This window comes from Maylandia zebra, linkage group LG12, assembly GCF_041146795.1.
Source record: "Maylandia zebra isolate NMK-2024a linkage group LG12, Mzebra_GT3a, whole genome shotgun sequence".
Lineage (NCBI taxonomy): Eukaryota > Metazoa > Chordata > Actinopteri > Cichliformes > Cichlidae > Maylandia > Maylandia zebra.
In genome coordinates, this window is record NC_135178.1 from 40,017,869 (window position 1) to 40,037,103 (window position 19,235).

The 19,235-nt window shown below is 39.1% G+C and overlaps 1 non-coding gene across 1 annotated transcript; it reads right to left on the reverse strand.

Annotated features, from left to right (window-relative positions):
- Positions 1-12,253: 12,253 nt before the first annotated feature.
- LOC101466893 (GTPase IMAP family member 4) lies at positions 12,254-13,817 on the reverse strand. The gene is made up of 3 exons (XR_013100935.1): positions 13,583-13,817; positions 12,505-13,231; positions 12,254-12,401 (listed from the first exon to the last, which is right to left on the reverse strand). It is a non-coding gene; the product is annotated as a GTPase IMAP family member 4 (transcript).
- Between the last annotated feature and the right edge of the window lie 5,418 nt (positions 13,818-19,235).

Sequence of the window (19,235 nt, forward strand, 5' to 3'; positions counted from 1 at the left end):
ATTTGGTTCATTCTAGTCAGCTTTTCCTCCATGTTCCCCACTTCCCCTAATCACCTCAAGTGTGTATTTAAGTCCTCTGTCTTCCTGTGTTCAGCATTGTGTCGTCTGTGCTACTTACCCCACATCAAGTCACAGTATTTCTTGTTATTCTTACAGATCATGTATAGTGTCCTTAGTGTTCATAGTATTCGTAGTTGTCATAAGTCTAGTCACAGTTTGTTCATAGTTTTCTGTTTTACCATAGTCACCTCATTTTAGTGTCCCTAGTTCGTTTCTCCCCTTGGTTTATTTTCATGTTTATCAGTAATCCAGAAAAGGGGTGGTTTAATAAAAACAAGTTCACTGTGTAAAGCTGAAACCTACAACTTTAACATCTGTAATCCCAGTTTACAAGGAAAAAATAATTAAGAAAATAATTTGTTTGATTTATATTATTATGATTTATTTAATATAGGGCTTTGGAGTTGACGTCACGCCGCAATCCATTGTGGGAGCGCGGCACCATTTTCGGGGTCTACGAATCAAAACAAACACACTGTGTTGGAACGACGATTACAAGATGCTTAAAAGCAGCTCAAAAGAGAATGGACTGTGTAGAGATCGATTTCGTTCAGAGGCGAAGCGGCTGTACTTGCAGAAAATAGCGTGCATCGGAAATGTGGACCCGTATGAAATACGGCCGTGGAGTAGGAGCCCTGAAGACCAACCGCTATTGACGTAGCCTGACATATTTTCGTACCTTATCTGTGGAGTCAGTGCGTACAAGTCATCATTCAAACAAAGGTAAGTCAGCTCGAGTACTGCGTGTGAAATGCGTTTGATTTCCCTGCAAACATTCATTCATGAGGGGAAATGACAGTGAGAACATGTGGAGGCTGTTAGAGGGATAACATAGTGAGTTCAGTGCATTGATGTGACACTGTCCTGAAGGATTTAGTTATTCTTTATGGTTAAAGAAATTGCAATGATTTATTCATATTTATTATAAACAATTCTAATTATACATCTTGCTTCCATGTTTGTATCCTGTGTCACTAAAAATACATTTTGTTTTAGTTTTATACATTATACACCTGCAGAATCTCATTATCATATTAAGTGATTCATAATTGTCACTTTATGCTTTCTCCATCTCTACAGTGATGACATCCTTGCATTACATACTTTAGGTTCATTTTCTGCAGGCAGGTTTCTGACAGAGAACAGACAGATTTACACTATAACATGCGATGGACACATAAAGAAATGAAAAATTACATGTATGTGCTAACTTTCTAAACACTTTGTTACATTTATGATAAAGTAGATAAAACACATTTGTGTCGGCCTTGGCTCATAGTTCTTGTCTTTAAATGAACTTTGTCTGTGTGTGTTTCAGGTGCTGCACTCTCAAAGACTGAATGAACCAGCATTGCAGCCATGGGTCACTGTGAGCATCACAGGGAAGGTTGAAGCCGCCCACTGCACCTGCATGGCCGGAGTCGCGGAGACCTGCAGCCATGTCGCTGCTCTTCTGTTTAATGTAGAAGCAACAGTGTTGATCCGTGGCACAAGGACTGTTACAGATGAACCTGCATACTGGGTTTTGCTGGGTAATGTGACCAAGATACAGCCAGAGGTTGGCCATAAGATGGACTTCTCCTCTCCAGCTGCCCAAAAAAAGGCTCTCGATCAAAACATAAACAGACCATCCGTATTGAAAGGTAAAAGGAGCCGTCCTCAAAAAAGAAAAATCCCACCTGCTACTGTGGAGGAGTCGTCACTGCTATTGGATAGTTTGCTGGAACACAGTAAAGCTGTGGGTTGTGGGAATGACCCATAATGTTTTATCTAGGGGTCTAGATTTATGCCTGCAGTGCACTGCCGTGTAAATAATTTGCATTTACTGGATATGTACTGACTGAGTCCCACTGTTCAAAAGTTGAATAAAGAAACAAACTAATTTTTGCCTCTTTTTTTTTTTTTTTTTTTTTTTTTATTAAAACCACTTTATAGAACATCACATCAGTTACAATGTAGAATCCATGTCCTTTATAGTTTACAAATGATAAAATGTTTACATAAAATCATGACAGTGTTTACATGATATCATCCACTACTAACATTATTTACTGTATCTTTTGAAAAAATACCGCCATTTATACAGCAAAAGACTTAAGAATATTTAACAGGAGCAGGTTTCATTTTCCCTGGTTTTATTATCACACTGTTCACCAAACGCAGCAAACCTTCACCATCTTATCCAGAAGGGTCACCTCTTCACCCTCACATGGAAGAAGTAATCTGATTGGCATGGTGGTATGTTTGCAGCAGGTCCCTCGTGTAGCGCTGGAACTCAGTCACGATGTTTCTTCAACAGGACATAATGTGACAGTTGGCTGATGTCTATTATTGTGATGTTACAAAATGGAAAAAAGTTTTATAAGTTTCTTATCTATGGGTTGAGACAAGAAGTAGCAACCACAACAAATTGTGGACAACAGTAAAGATGATTAAAGTTACATTATTAATGTGTGTAGATGAAATATCTCTTTGTGACTTACCAGTTTTGCTCATGAGACAAAGCACGACTTTTCCTCCTCTGAAGTTCATAGTCTCTCTTTCAACTCACTCATCTCTTTAGCATGTTTTTTCTGTATTTCATCTAGTTCTTGCCTGGTACCGTCTTCATCTTACGTTCCAAGTTTCCGTTTCAATCCATTCATTTCTTTTTCATGCTTCTTCTGCAGTTCATCAAGTTTTTCTCTCTCATTTGTTCCACTTTATTTTAGAAGCTCTTGTTTGAATGCCTTCAGGTTTTGCTCATGTTGTTTTTGTAAGTTATCCAGTTCACCCTTCTGTTTTTGCTGATGTTGGTCTAAAAGTTTGTTTCAAATCTGACATTTCTTGTTCATGTTTGATGGACAGCCTGTTTCTTTCTGCTTTCTGTTCCTCTGTTTTTTTAGATTGTTAAGGTTCAAAATTGAGGAAGGAGAGTACAAACCACCCTTGGTCCAGGAGCTCTTGGTCAAACAATGATTTTAATGACTACACACGTGTGGGAAGAACACTCTGTACGCCGACAGCAAGTGATCTCCGACTTCCTCAAAGCATACACAGATTTTATACCGTCAGGGCTTGTTTACTGATGCCCCTTCATGCGTCACAGATACATTTTATACATAGATCAGATCAACACCACAATGGCTTTTAACCCAGAAGATCATCTTCTATTTTCATGGCTGGTACTTTCCGTTCTTGTCTTAAAGTAAATTGTTCCTCTTTCTTGCCGAGACAACAAGGACGGTTCCTCTTTTACCGAGACACTTTTGCAGTTACAACCAGACATGACTAATCTCTCCTCTAAATAAATTTAACTCATGTGTGTGTGTCACGACCTCACATGCTCTTTCTCAATTCACCTGTTGCACTTCTGACCTTTCACCAGACCAGAGGCTCACTGAGACTATATGTATGTCTTCTACTAAATAAATGTTTTAACCAAGAACTTCTACTAAAACCTTAATATGAAATGACCTGATATATAAGTGTTTTGTAAGCATGTACTGCAATTCCTTCTATGGCTCCAAGTCACTTGCACAATAGATTGTCCGGACATCGCGCCGAACAAAGCTTCCGACCCCCAATTAATTGACCGAGCTCCAACTCTTTAATAAGCACAGATATGCATTGTGTATAAAATAGTCATAACTGCACCTGAAATACAAAATTAACATCATCATAAACATCTTAAGGCCATCTTAAAGCTATCTGTTACATTGTTAAAGCCTCGTCTTAGCCTGCTGCTCAAAATAACTTCCTGCTTCTGCAAACTCTCTGCAAGCCTGTTTCCTGTCAGCCTGTGACTTTTAGCCTTTCTGAAAGACACACACTGTTCAACCCCTGAATGCAATATAAACTCCAGATTATATTATTAATGCAATGGTAATGATGACAATTATTTAACAATAGCAGTAAAATAATTTCCCTGCTCCACACTCCCTCTCTCGACCTCTGGAACACCAGAGGTCGCAATACATTGTGTCCTCGCTCAGACCCTCTCTAGCCGTCCTCTGGCTCAACCAGCTCCCATTCGAGAACACTCCATGTGTAAGCTTAGGTTTTCTCGGTCCCTCTCTGGTGGTTCAGCAGGCCTCGAGATCTCCAGGATCCTCGCCCTTCCTGTGGTCGCTGAGATCTTCTGCAAAGGAAACAAAACACCTTTTCCTGCACCTCCCTAACTTATCCTTTTTGGGACTCTGTAATCAAAAGCATGATCCTAATTACGCTCTTAACTTATTGACTTGTATTTATGTATATTCTTCAACGTTACTCATCACTTTAAAACTCTTTAAGCCCTGCTTTCACGTCCGGTTGCTCGCTCTATTTTTCCCTATCTGATCATCAACATCCTGTGCACAAATTGTCGCTGCTGCAAGTTCCTCTACTCTAAAAGATCCAAAAGAAAACAACCACTTTAATCAATTAAGTTTAAGCATATAAGCAATTACTCCTGTATACATTTCATCATAGCTAAATGCTGCCTTGAAACAACTCCTGTGTGTTAACACTAACTTCATTTTAAAACCTCACATTTCCTATGTTATCACCTGTTTTTGGTATAGCCTTTTTATTTCATTTGCTCCTTTTAATGTAACAATACCTTCTAATTCTAATTTATCAGACTTAACCAAAATATATGCTTTCCTTCCTCTTTGGTCCTTCTTTAAGTTCAGTCAAAAAGCTAAATGAATTTGAGGCCTTTTGCCTGGAATCAATACTGTTATGTGTGTTTATGGACTCTGTGTCTGTAAACGCGTGCAATCCTTCAATAACTTCAATAACTCATATCAAAAAATGCAATATGTATAAAAATCATTTCTATTTATAAGCTCTCCCCTTTATCCTAAAAATACCTTCTATGTAATATCTGTATGTGTAAGCTTACATTATAACCACTACTTCTAGAAATCAAAAAGAAATCAAACCTGTTCTACTCCTTCAACCCTCACTAATTTTCCCTCTAAGATTTATTCACAGCTTTGAAAACCCGGCATTGTATCTTCTAAACAGGATTCAGTTCTGTCATGGTCCTGGGCCATGTTGGCCCAGTATTCTTGGTTCCTTGTATTTTCGCTCCTTATTTAGGCCAGGTTTTCTGAGGTGTCCTGTTGTGGTGTTCCCTAAGTGTTTTTCCCTTTGTGACTCTTACCCCCTTGTGCCCCTCTGTGTATTTATGAGCTCTCGTCTCTCTTTGTGTTTATTCCATGTTTCCCCCAGCCTGTTATGTCTGTGTTCTCCCCGTGCTCTCTGGTTTGTGTTATTAGCTTACCCAGTTTAGGTTTCCGGTTTCTTGTTTTTCCACCAGTGCTGTTTTGTGCCCACCGTTGTAAATAAATATTCACCTGCACCAGAGCTGCCGCCTTTTGGGTCCTTTTCTACAACTCCACACGGCTTGCCCCGCAAACCGTGACAAGTTCACTTTAATCCTTTAACCTTAACTTAAAAATAACAGTTTCAGTTTTACCATATCCAAATGATCAAAAACCCAAAAGGTCCTAAAATGATCCTAAATTATTAAACAATTAAATTATTAAACCCTAAACCCCCCTTTATCTTGATACATTTCATGTGTCAAGATACTATACAAAACTTAAAAATGCTCAGTTTCCCCACTCATGATCCAATCTATGTCATAAAAATAAACTTAAAACAGAACAGTTATCAGTCATGTGTTTCTTCAATTAATGATAACTGAGTTTCATCAAAATGTTTCCCCTTTAACATTTGGCATTCTCCCAACAATATACTATAATCCCATAATCTAACCCCAGTCAACAAAACAAAACAGAAATTTTCTCTGGTAAAAACAAATTGTTTGTCCACATTTATTCATCCTCACATTCACTCACACATTCACTCCATATTTTTGCTAATAGTGGAGCTTCCCGCGTCAGATTCTCCACCCTCAGCAAAATGAGCTCAGTCATTTTTTATTTTCCATAGGAAAATATTTCTTTATGCTTTTGGACTGGATTGACTCGCATAAAATCCTTTTTACAGGGACTTACGACCTGAATAGTCCCCCACAGGTAGCTTTCTCCTCAGCCAATTGTAATCTGGAAAGCCCCCTTATATTTGCTCTTCCCGAGAATTTTCAGCGCCGTTATTCACTGTTGCAGGCCTGCTTAAAACAGAAATGAAAAAATAGAGCTGATTATTAGCTCATGAGAACAAAATCAAAATCACCTGACAGGTTTTCTTTAAGTGCACTGTTACAAAATAATGGGCCCAATTTTAGACATGTCCATGTTTCCCAAAACTCCCTCTATTAAAAACAAAAACAACAACAACCCGAACCTAACTGACAAAATCAACCCATCACCACAACAACCTCAACAACCTTATGTGGTGGCAAGAAATTATGTCTTGCCACCACATAATTTCACCTCCTCAATACACCGAAAGTCTCATTAAAACCACACAATTTGCACACAAAAATCACCCCCTTATGCTCTGTAACATACTTCAATTCAGCATAAAACATAACCCCCCTTACAACAACATATCACTAAACTATAAATGTCCTACCCAACTCTGTACTTCTCTTGTCTGCCATGCTTCCTCTTCTGAAAGTCACTTCCTCAGTCACACACACACACACACACACACACACACACACACACAGGAAGTTCCTTCGTCACCACTCACTCCAACTAATTTGCATACTGAGTCATCTCTCAATGAGTTGCTGTAACAACAGAAACATATGTTTAAACATCACCAACTCATTAAATCATTTTATTTCTTTCTACAGTGATCACTGGTTTTGATCACTCAGTACGAGAGAGCACTCCTAAGTCACTCTTTTAAAACTACTTTAATCACTTTTTGTTTACATAACTCACTCCCTTTGTCATATGGCTTCTTCTATTCCTCAATTACAAACTCAAATGCATTTTATTAAACATTCACACCATTGTATCATTCATACAAAATAGCAAGCTGTTCTTCATTGCATATGTTTGTGTTCTTAGCCAGGTTTAATCAGTGTCTATGCATTAAACTCCATGAGCTTGTCTTGTCTTTATAAGGTTAATGCATTTTCTGTTTGTGTATGTGAATTTGCATATGTTGCTTTTGCAGTGTGTCAGACTCCTGCACAATTCTCCACTCAAGCCGTCAGTTTCTTTCCCAAATCTGCTAACCCAAATTCTAAATTCCCACCTTATTAACACCCTTCCTGCTCCTCAGCCAGAAGTTAGGGCCCACTTGTCAGGTTTATGGAGACATGGCGCTGTGAACAATTCAACCAGAAACTTGCCTTGGCATGTCCAGTCAAGTTAACCTACAGGTTTCTTCCGACCGCTGCATGGGGAGAATTGATCCAGGTCTCTTTCGCCCCCAAAGAAACACAACTGAGACATTTTCATTATTATCATAAGTACTTAAACTACCTGTTTCCCTCTCTCTGGTCAGAAATCCCAACTTATGTCATGTATATACGTGTAAGCAGGTCTTCATTGCTTTTCCTATGTATTTTGTTAATGTTCAGTGAGTGTAAGCTGCTTTCTTTATTGCCTCTATATGTTATAGTCAGGTTTAATTCATGCATCTTTTCCCTGATTTCTTAATTCAAAACTATCTCACTTCTGATCCTTTCCAGAAATAATTTCACATGTAACACTTTGTCTATGTATGTTTTCTATTCTTGTTTACCTCTTTGTTTGTGACGGTGGACATCTCTAAACCATCATGAGTTCAGGCTTTCATTTCAATCCAATTACACCCTCTATTCTCACAGTCGAACTCGTCCGGCTTCGCCTCTCACTGGTCACTGTCCTCTTCTCTCAGTGTCCTTTTGTTGTCTTGAATTCCAGCAAACACAGTCTGTTTCTTCTCTGTTTCTCTTCAGTATTTTCCTTTTGGATCAAGTCCCAGCCTGGCAAAATACCACATTCAGTGCCTTTAAACAGTCATGTCACACTGTTCTTACCAGCCTGCTGTCCACCGTGCATGTTTCATCACGTGGTTTCTTCTTTTCTGTTGATCCTCTCAGTCATCTCTTTCAAGATTACTCCAAGCATGGCAAATCGGACAATCAATGTCCAGTGCTTTCCACAGCTCATTATCCCACTGTTCAACTGCCCCGCCTGTAATTTACAGTACATGTTGCACCGTGTGCTTTTCCATGCTGCTGCTGGTCCCGTCAGTTTGGTTTCAGTGTTAACGAGTCAGTTGCACTGTCTTTTGGCTGCTGTTAATTCTTGAAGTCCACGATGTTCTGTCGGTCTTCATCAGGAGATTAACTGTCCTTTGAGCTTCTTCTCAGGATGGGGACAAGTGCGAGGTCAAGCTGTAAAATTTTAAGCCAAAATCTGGCCTGTTTTCTCCCAATTATGCTACTCTAGTGGTTTTGGCGCCGTACTCAAAATTCCAGGTTGAGAGAAGTCCACCTTTATTTATCTGTAATCTGTGTTGACACACTAAAACATACAATTAATATCCTTTTCATTTCTTTTCTCAAAACCTCCATTCGCTTTATCTGCCTAGAGTTTAACTCATCTGTTTCTCTCTCTGGGTGCTCACTCGTCACAGTCACTTCCTTTTATGCGCATGTAACTTCCTGTCACACACACACAGCTCCTCAGAGCAGCTCAAGCTGCTTTTCTGTTTCTGCAGGCTAATCAAACTTATTTTGTATTTACAATCTACAAACCCTCTGTAATTCTACTAACTTTTGATCTAAAATGTAGCATCATTCACACAATGATTTCATAATCCTCTCACACACACACCTTTTAAATAAACTAAACTCTTATAACATCACTCATGCATCTCTTAAATTAAAAACACTTTCAAACTTTAAAACATCCTACTTTACATCACCAAAGAAATACCTCTCACACCTTTATTCATCATTCAAAACCTTCTAGTCACCGCATTCACACACTTAAAGTGTGACCAGAGTTGAGGAATATAACTCAAAACACACTTTCCTAAGAGTATTTTAGACATGCTTGTCATAATCAAAAAGAGCAAGTAAAAAACAAACAAACAAAAAATTGAAACCTCCATTAATTCTCACCGCACACACAAGAAATTAAAAATAAACCACACCAGCAACTAATGTTGGAGAAAAGTTACTACTGCAAGTAATGTGTTAGTCTTAAGTATATACAGTGCACTCAATATATTTATATATCTGCATCCAAACTCAGTCAATTACTATACATCCACTACGGCAACTCAAAACTTTATTTATAGTCCTCTAATAAACATAAATGGCATTTGAAACACACACTCAACAATGTTTGCAGCAGTATTTGTAAAACCAACTGTGGTTTAAACAGTTCACTGCTTACTCATTTGCATTTTCACTCACACACACACCGTCTAAAAATAGCTCCAGCATTGCCTCAGACTCCTTTCACACAGAGATCTCTTATTTTATATTACAACGACGTCTTATATTTACAACCACTGTCAGATCTGTCAGCTTTAGCGCCTACACAATTTCGACAAATTTAAAATAACCGCCCAGCGGATAAACTCCCTGAGTTTTTTGCGACCAATTAACCAGTATCAGACTCTACTGTTTCTGGCCTCATCTCTAAAATCCCTAACTCAATTTAAAAGCGTCAACCAACCCAAACTTTGCCTGAAGCTCTATTTTTTGGCGTTTCCCAGCCAAGGCTTACCCTGAAGTTTTAAGTTAAAGTTACACGCCCGAAGTCCAACTTCTTCTGACCAAAAAAAGCGCAGACTACCGTTCCAAACGGTAAGGAGACTCTAACTCCTAGCTATTTTGGAGGTTCCCAAGTTCTCCCCGGTTGCCAACCGTACTAACCCTATTCGCCGATAGGTCAGGGCCAAGCGTCCTTGGCCGGGAGAGAGCATTACCTCCGAGAACTGCGCTTCCTAGCAGACTCGAACTGCCGTCCTAGAATAATTTATAATACTTTGAAACAACAATCAACACCCAAAACAAGTGTATAACTGAGGCAGATCTACCCTGATGGACAATGGGGACTCTAACCCACAAAATGACCAACCAAGGTCTGACCTAATGACCAACCAGGACTTTAACCCACAAAATGACCAAATACCCTACCAAACTACTTGAGACTCTAACTCAATTTCTTTGGGACTTCAACCCAGTATTTAAACTTTTCCTGGCAGACTCTAACTGCTTTAGCAGACTTTACTGCTTTCATTTCTTCTTTCTTCTTAGCAGAACTCTAACTGCTTCAACTCATGAGATTTTCATCAAAATCAAAACAGACATCCACCAGTAATTTCAGTGAGTAGACTTAAATCTTATCATGTCCAATTTGGCACACTTTGGAAATAATTCAACAGGTAGTGCCTTACCTTTTGGATAAGCCGGCTTATGCCCACTCACTTCGACCACTGGAATTCATGTCTGCCCGTCAGACCACCTCAGAGACCACCAAATTTCTCCATCTAAACCTCCAATCCTCCCTCCTCAACCACCGGACGAAGCCCCCAAATGTTAAGGTTCAAAATTGAGGAAGGAGAGTACAAACCACCCTTGGTCCAGGAGCTCTTGGTCAAACAATGATTTTAATGACTACACACGTGTGGGAAGAACACTCTGTACGCCGACAGCAAGTGATCTCCGACTTCCTCAAAGCATACACAGATTTTATACCGTCAGGGCTTGTTTACTGATGCCCCTTCATGCGTCACAGATACATTTTATACATAGATCAGATCAACACCACAATGGCTTTTAACCCAGAAGATCATCTTCTATTTTCATGGCTGGTACTTTCCGTTCTTGTCTTAAAGTAAATTGTTCCTCTTTCTTGCCGAGACAACAAGGACGGTTCCTCTTTTACCGAGACACTTTTGCAGTTACAACCAGACATGACTAATCTCTCCTCTAAATAAATTTAACTCATGTGTGTGTGTCACGACCTCACATGCTCTTTCTCAATTCACCTGTTGCACTTCTGACCTTTCACCAGACCAGAGGCTCACTGAGACTATGTGTATGTCTTCTACTAAATAAATGTTTTAACCAAGAACTTCTACTAAAACCTTAATATGAAATGACCTGATATATAAGTGTTTTGTAAGCATGTACTGCAATTCCTTCTATGGCTCCAAGTCACTTGCACAATAGATTGTCCGGACATCGCGCCGAACAAAGCTTCCGACCCCCAATTAATTGACCGAGCTCCAACTCTTTAATAAGCACAGATATGCATTGTGTATAAAATAGTCATAACTGCACCTGAAATACAAAATTAACATCATCATAAACATCTTAAGGCCATCTTAAAGCTATCTGTTACATTGTTAAAGCCTCGTCTTAGCCTGCTGCTCAAAATAACTTCCTGCTTCTGCAAACTCTCTGCAAGCCTGTTTCCTGTCAGCCTGTGACTTTTAGCCTTTCTGAAAGACACACACTGTTCAACCCCTGAATGCAATATAAACTCCAGATTATATTATTAATGCAATGGTAATGATGACAATTATTTAACAATAGCAGTAAAATAATTTCCCTGCTCCACAAGATCCTAGTTCCTCCTTTAAGTTTTTCATTTCCTCTTTTTGTTTCTTCTTTAATTTACCAATTTCTTCCTTTTCCTCTTCTTTGTTATCCTTTAAAAGTCTTTTTTCACACCTTTCCACCTTCGATCTATATGATTCCTGCATTGTTTTTATTTCAGTCTTGTTTTCTTTCTTCTGAGTTAGAAACATGAGGATTCATTCCGTTATTTCTGATTTATGTTTATCCTGCAGTTCATCCATTTCTTTCTTCAGACTATTTTCTTTGTGGTCTGACAGATCCTTTAATCTTTCGTATTCTCCCTTCTTGTCTTGCATGTCTTTCTCATGTTGCTGCTTCAGTTGCTGCTTCAGTCAATGTGTTTTTGAATCAGTTCTGCAAAACCCTTCTCCTTTTTCTCTCTAAATTCATTGAATTCTTCAGCTTTTTTTTTCTGGCTTCTTCTTTAAACTTCCCCATGTCTTCCTGCATGTTCTCAGTTTGTTTCTGATAGTTCTCCTCTAACTCTTTCAGCTTCTCTTCCTGTTCTCTTTTTTATTCTTTCCTCTTTTTCTTTTCTTTCATGTTTCAACTTTTCTTTTACTTGATCATATTTTTCTTGAAGCTCCCTGATTTTCTGTTCTTTCTCTTTATCTTCTTGTTTTCGTTTTTCCTCCAATTCCTTTATTTCCTTCTCCCAAGTCTTTTGCTGCTCTCTTGTTCTTTCTCTGTAATGTTCACACTCTTTATCGATTATTTCCCTTGATTCTGACTCTGATCGTAGTTTTTCCTCAAGTTCTTGTATTGTTTGTTCCCATTCTCGTCTTTGAAGTTCTTCCTGTTCTCTCTTCCTCCTGTCTTCTTCTTCTCTGAGTTTTTGTTCTTTCTTCCTCTCTTTGGACTGAATGTGGATGTTGTCCTGAAGTTCTTTAAGTTGTTTCTCTCTCAGATTTCTTTCGTGATCAATTTCTGCTTTCTGTTGTTGCATTGTTTTTTTCATCAACTGTATTTTTTCCTCATATGTTCTTTCAAGCTCCTCCTTCTGTCTCTTCATTTCTTCTTCCTTCTCCTTCAGGATTCTCTGCATTTCTTTCTGTATCGCAGTTTCAGCCTCTTGCAGCATCTCATTGGTGAAGCAGTTTCCTCCATTTTCCTTCACCATGGTGTTAATCTTTGTTATCAGCTCAGTCACTTGTGTGCAGTTCTGCTTATAGTTATTGAACACATGGTATCTCCCTCCACAGTCGGAGATCAGCTTCTTAAAGGAATCATCAGAGTTTTCAATGTATTCTTCAACAGACACCTTTGCATGTTCCAGTGTATCTCCTTTTGTGAAAAGAACAATGGTGAACTTCTCGGAGTTCTTCCCAAAGACTTTCTTGATCAGTTCCAATGTCTCCTTCTCCTCTGCTGTGAGTCTCCCAATCTGTAACACCAGCAGGAAGACATGTGGTCCTGGAGCCAGGAGGCTGATGCATTTCACCATCTCCTCATTGATCTCTTCATGTGTTAAACTGTTGTCAAACAGTCCAGGAGTGTCGACCACAACAACAGGATAACCGTTCACATCGCCCTGTTCTTTTTGACAACGTTTGGTGACCGACTTTTGGAAAGGGCTAGATAAAAATATATCTCGTCCTAGAATGGTGTTTCCTGAAGAGCTCTTTCCACAGCCAGTCTTTCCAATGAGCACAATCCTGAGACTTTCTGGGCTCTGCATCTGTTCATTACCTATAAAATGAGTTGGAATGAGTTAAATTGGATACTGACAGTTTGAATATTATTAATTAAAAGGGAAATGTTTACAACATAAACATAATGGCATTTATAAAAATGTGCATTAATTACAGCTGACTGTACCTTTTGTTTTCAGGTCCTTAAGTTCAGCCTGCAATTCAGTGATACATTTCTCTTTTTCTAATATATTTTCTATTTGTGCATTTGCAAAGGTTTCAGTTGTGTAGCTGCATAATTTGCTCTCTTTAGATTTTAGAGTAATTTTTTCCAAAATGATGAAAATCTTGAAGACCTCTTGTTTGTCCTTGATGTTGACGACAACTGATCTTCCTCCACAGCTCTCACAGAGCTGCTGGATGTTCTTGTTTCCCTTTATAAATTTACCAACAGCTGGATGTGTAGGATCTGAGTCCACAGTGAACAGAATCATGGTGAAGTCATTGACTCGAGAGCCGAATGTGTCCTGTGTCTCTAACTCTCTCTTGTCTTCATCAGTGAGGGGAGCCACAGGTAGGACCAGGATGAAGGCATGGACACCCTCAGGATCACAGAGGGAGATACACCTGAGTGATTCCTCCATCACTGCCTCCTGAGGTTTTCCATACAAGGCAGGCAGCTCCACCAGGGAAACCCAACGTCCACACACCTCTCCCTGATGTTTAACACACTCTGATGAGTTGCTAGGTGGATCAAACCTCTTTTGTCCCAGAATAGCATTAACTGCTGAGGCCTTCCCTGCTCCTCCAGGTTCAGAAGAGGTTTTGATCTGTTAAACATTGCCACAAAATCTGCTTCTTCATTTAAAGTCAAATATCCTTCTTTAGTCTCCCCCAGAATTTTTTTAATTTTCTCCATCAATTCTTGTTTGAAATCGTTTTTATCAATACTAAATCTATGCACCCTTTCTTGGCAGTCCTGGATGAGTTTTTCCACTGAGTTATCCCTTTTCTCATTGTATGTCATAGAAAACATTGAGTGTTTAAAAGCCTCTTGACCAAACAGATTCAAGATGAATTTCAGAATTTTCCTGTTCTCCTCAGTGAAATCAGAAGGTTTCACTAACAGCAGAACATTTGGTCCAGGATGACAGAGCTTCACACACCTCTTCAGCTCTTGTCTCACTCTTTGCACAGACAGATTGAACAAGTCTGGCATTCTCACTACTGTTGTTGGGTTCTTGTTCCACTCGCCACTGGCTGCCACACAGTGTTTGGTTGAAGGTTTAAGACTAACATTGCTCTCTCTTTTTCCAGTGATGATATTTTCCAGTGCTATTTTTTTGTCATCACTCTTTCCAAACAATACGATCCTCAGTGCACATCCTGTAAAAAAAGATCAAATAAATCATATTGTAAATAAATAAAGATCTTAAATAAATCATTATACTTCCACTGGAATTTACATAACATACAATTTATTCTTATGTTTGGTATGAATCTGTAGTTAAGTCTGCTGGAATTGCTGCTACTAGAAAACATTTACTTTCGTAACTTCTTTTTTCTTCTTCTTTCTGCTCCTCTTTAAACACTTATACCCTCACTATCGCTACTCTTTGCAGCTTCACTGCTACACCTGTCTCCCTCTCATTCACACACATGTAACTAACCTCTTCCTTTGAATTCTTTCCTGTGCTTCTTCATTCTACCACAAGGTCTCCTTGTCCTCTTTCTTCTGTCCAGAGGTTAAAACAAACATTTTCTTGGCAATTTCCCTCAGCACTAAAGATGTGCTTTCTACACCCAACAAACTCCAATTGTTAAAATGGATTTAACTTGGAACTGGCTACAAACTAAAGCGATTCGCACATGACGATTATCGTGGTCAATAGTCATTGACCCAGAATTTTGTATTTGGATATTAAAGTTCTTTTTATTATTAAATATTTTCCTTTTTGATTATTAGTGTGCTTATTGTTTACACTGTAAACCCCAACAGTCTACCTGACTTATAAAGTTTGTGGCTATAACAATTGAAATTCCTCACAAAGTTGAAACAACTTAAAACTTTTCTGTTCGGTTAACGATTCAAACAGTTATAAAATTGTACATGGCTTAGAAGTTAAGAGTAAATACTGCTTTCTTAATTATGATTTTTGAGTAAATGTTTTTTTCCGAGCTCTGCATGTGTACGTCATGACGTCATGACGTCTTCTCTCTAACCTGAACGACGTTGACAGAAAATTCTGTTCAATATGGCTGCCCTTCTCGAGCGACTGGAGAGCACATTTGGAGAAACTTGTAAGTAAAACGGAACCTTCGTTATGTTTATTTTTTCCGTAAAAAAGCAAGTATATTAATATGTTGCAGGCAAGAACTTCTTTTCGAATGCGCTGTTGTGTTAAAAAGCACAGACCCAGGTGGTGAATAGTTGTTCGCTGTTGTTCGCGCTCTTTTCCAAACATAGATTATGTCGTCAGTTTTACAGTTTTACCCGATTAAAACACAGTTTTACTAAGAATCACACACAAAGGGTCTTAGTGATATTTTAACGACCCCTTGCCAACGCAAGAAAGTTGGCGTTTTTACAACAACAGCCTCATTGTTCGGCAGGCTTTTTTTTTCTCTTCTCATTAGCATCATTCAAAAGTGACTTAGCTAGCAGTGGCAACTTCTATCTAAAACAATTGAAATATAGCAAGGTTTTGTATATTTAGTGTGCTAATAAGTAGGGGTGCAACGATACACAAAATTCACGGTTTGGTTCGGTTCGATACTTTGGTGTCACGGTTCGATATTTTTTCGATACAAAATAAAATGTTCATGCCTTTTTAATTTGTCATTTATTAAAATTATAAATATATATTTTAACTCAAAAGTACAGTTTTTAAATTTAACCCTAACCCTTGTGCGTGTTTTTTTTATTTTGACAGCGAATGCGCACCTGCGGACCACTTATGTGCAGCCCTGGTTATTTAGCTCGTCATATTGCAGCCACAGGAATTCTTTTGTCCATGAAACCATAAAGCTGCACTTTCTTTTTGCCTTATAGTCTGATTTGTCATAACTTCTCCGTTTTGTGGTAAGCTTTTCTTTGGCTGTCACTTCTTCACCCTGACCTGTCTTATTTGGCTCAGCAGAACTGAAATGCTTTTACACACGCACTCACATAAGCTCAGCGATTCTCTGCGCGATCAACCTCTCACATGTTTAAGCTGCGGGAGATTTCACTTGTCATGTTTGCATAGTAAGCTAACGATTAATAAGACGATGTCAGAGGAATTGGTGCACAAATTATCATCACTCACAGATCAGTGCTGTCGCTCTCTATACACAGTTCGCACGATTGCAAAGTGAAAGCAAAAAAACAAGCGCAAATTCAAACGCGATTTCAATATGTCACATATTGACAGTGGCTCACCGATGCCAATGACATAATTACCCAGCTACATTTCTGAAAGAATGCAAAAGCATTGACATATATTTTTCGTACAATAGCCCGACGGGCAGGGCAGAGATAGATTTTGGTAGCCCGACTGGAAAAATCGCTAGCGTCCTAGCCCCAGGACGTCGGGCTAGCGATGATGTCGGCGTAAATGTGCAGTCATATTCGTTGTGTTCCCACTAGTGCTTTCAGGTTAATCTCGTTGAAATGACGTTAACGCCACAACACGGCAAATCTCCGTTGACGAGCTACCACTGATCGCCCCGTGCACGGGGCTAGAGGGCCAACACGTTAACGAGCTAACTGCGCTAACACACTAGCTCCCACCCATGTAATTGAGCATTGCGTGGCACATCCAACATACTGTTTTACTTTAGTCCATGACTCGCTTACCTTCAGGGTCATACGTCACATGAAAACCAAAATAATTCCAAACGCCAGATCTGAATGAGGGTGGGGGAGGTCCATGTTGCCAGGAGAGCTTAACTTCTGTCTCGCTAGCTTGCCCTGCGCTCTTCCTTCTGACGATGCTGTCTGTGTGGAGCGCTCAGTGGATCTGCGCTCGACAGTGCAGCCTAGGCGGAGTAGTCGAACACAGATTCACTGAGCGCTCCACACAGACAGCATCGTCAGAAGGAAAGTTGATAAAATAAATTAAAAATGTTGTATTGTTCGATACATATGCGTACCGAACCGAAAGCACTGTATCGAATGGTTCAATATCGATACGAGTATCGTTGCACCCCTACTAATAAGGTTATCAATATTTTTATTTTTTCTTCCAAGGCTGAAGACCGAAGACAAAAAGACAGAAGAAAAAAAATTCAGACTGCAATTGATTTCAGGTGGAGACAGTAAACACAGGTGAGTTGAAAGATCTATTGAAGAGTCCTTTCTTCATGGCCATTAAAACATTTTTAGGTTAAAAGACCTGTGTCATGAATCGCTGTGCGGCAGGCAGGAGTTGGACCCAAAATGCAGAACTCAGACTCAGGGGATGAACTCAAAATCACAGCTTTAATTGCTGGTCACAGAAAACGAGCATACAAAACTAAACTGGGAAAATATAAACTCACACCTTGCAGAGCGGCACACGAGGAAACACACAGCTTGAGGGACAACGCGACACTGACTCAGAGAAACACAGGGTTTAAATACAATGGGAATGAGACACAGAAGGAGAGCGCAGCTGGGAGAAATCAGAACTGACGAGACAAGGGAGCAAAGTAGGATACACTCACATGAGACACAGACCTTCAAAGTAAAACAGGAATTAGCACAGATGCAAACTAGACTAGGGGAGACAGAGCAACTAAGAAACACAGAGGGCAGCTACCAAATACTCAGAACTAAACAGAATACAAGAACACCAAACTAAGACACTACACTAAAGAATACGCTGGGACAACAAAGAGAACTAAGAACATAATACAAAAAACTCAGAGGCACAAGAAACTCAGAACACTGGGTCACTGACCCAGGACCGTGACAACCTGTTTTTTTTTAATCATGCCCTGGCTTTGTCACACTGAATCATGTTGAAAAGATCTATTTTCATGGCTCCCCCCATTACCATTTCCTTGTACTTCTTTCTACCAGTCTATTTTATTTTGTGACATTAACATCTTAAATGTACCCCTAATTATTAATAGCTGTGTTAGTATTTATAATGCATTTTTTTTTTATCATGTGCAGATCTACCAAGGGTCAGTGGCACAGTTCACCTTTTGTGGTAAGTTATAACACTTCATATGTGGTCACATAAGTAAGTTGTTTCATCAGCTGTTCAGTTCTTATAAAATGTTGTATAATTGTACCAAATCACTGAGGATACATCCAATGTGTAAATCACAATCAACAATTTTACTGTGATATTCGCTCGTGTTTGGAGAATCTCCATTATCTTTGTTACTGAGTTTCCATTTTTGTAGGGCCAAATTTGTATTAAAAATTAATATTTTCATATGATGTGAAATGACTCAATAATTTCTAATTTTTAGAAGAAACCATTCATTAAGTCCCTTAAGGTGAAGATTTCATATATTGATCATGATAAATTTAACACAAATTAAAAGTTTCACTGATAAACACACAGTCAAAGGAGCTTGCAAAGAAAAGCGTCTGGACTTCTTTAAGTTACTTGAAGACGTTTCACCTTCATCCAAGAAGCTTCTTCAGTTCTAAGGTCAAATGGTGGAGAGTCCCAGATATAGACCCACTAGGTCAGTGCGCCCCAGAGCAGCTGTGGCTACAATGTAGCTGCCATCGCCAGTGTGTGAATGTGTGTGTGAATGGGTGAATGACTGAATGTAGTGTGAAGCGCTTTGGGGTCCTTAGGGACTAGAAAAGCGCTATACAAATGCAGGCCAGGCCATGAAATAAAAAAATACTTTTTTTTAGAAAAATAAAAAAAATACAAATTATGTAATGCAAGAAGCTAACACGTTAATGTACATTTTTTGTTACAAAGTAACCCACTACACTGCTGAATGCTTTGCTAGATTACAGGTCATGCTTGTCACATTCTCTCAAACCAACCTTACTTATTTAATTGGGGCGATCGTGGCTCAAGAGCTGGCAGTTTGTCTTGTAATCAGAAGGTTGGCGGTTCGAGCCC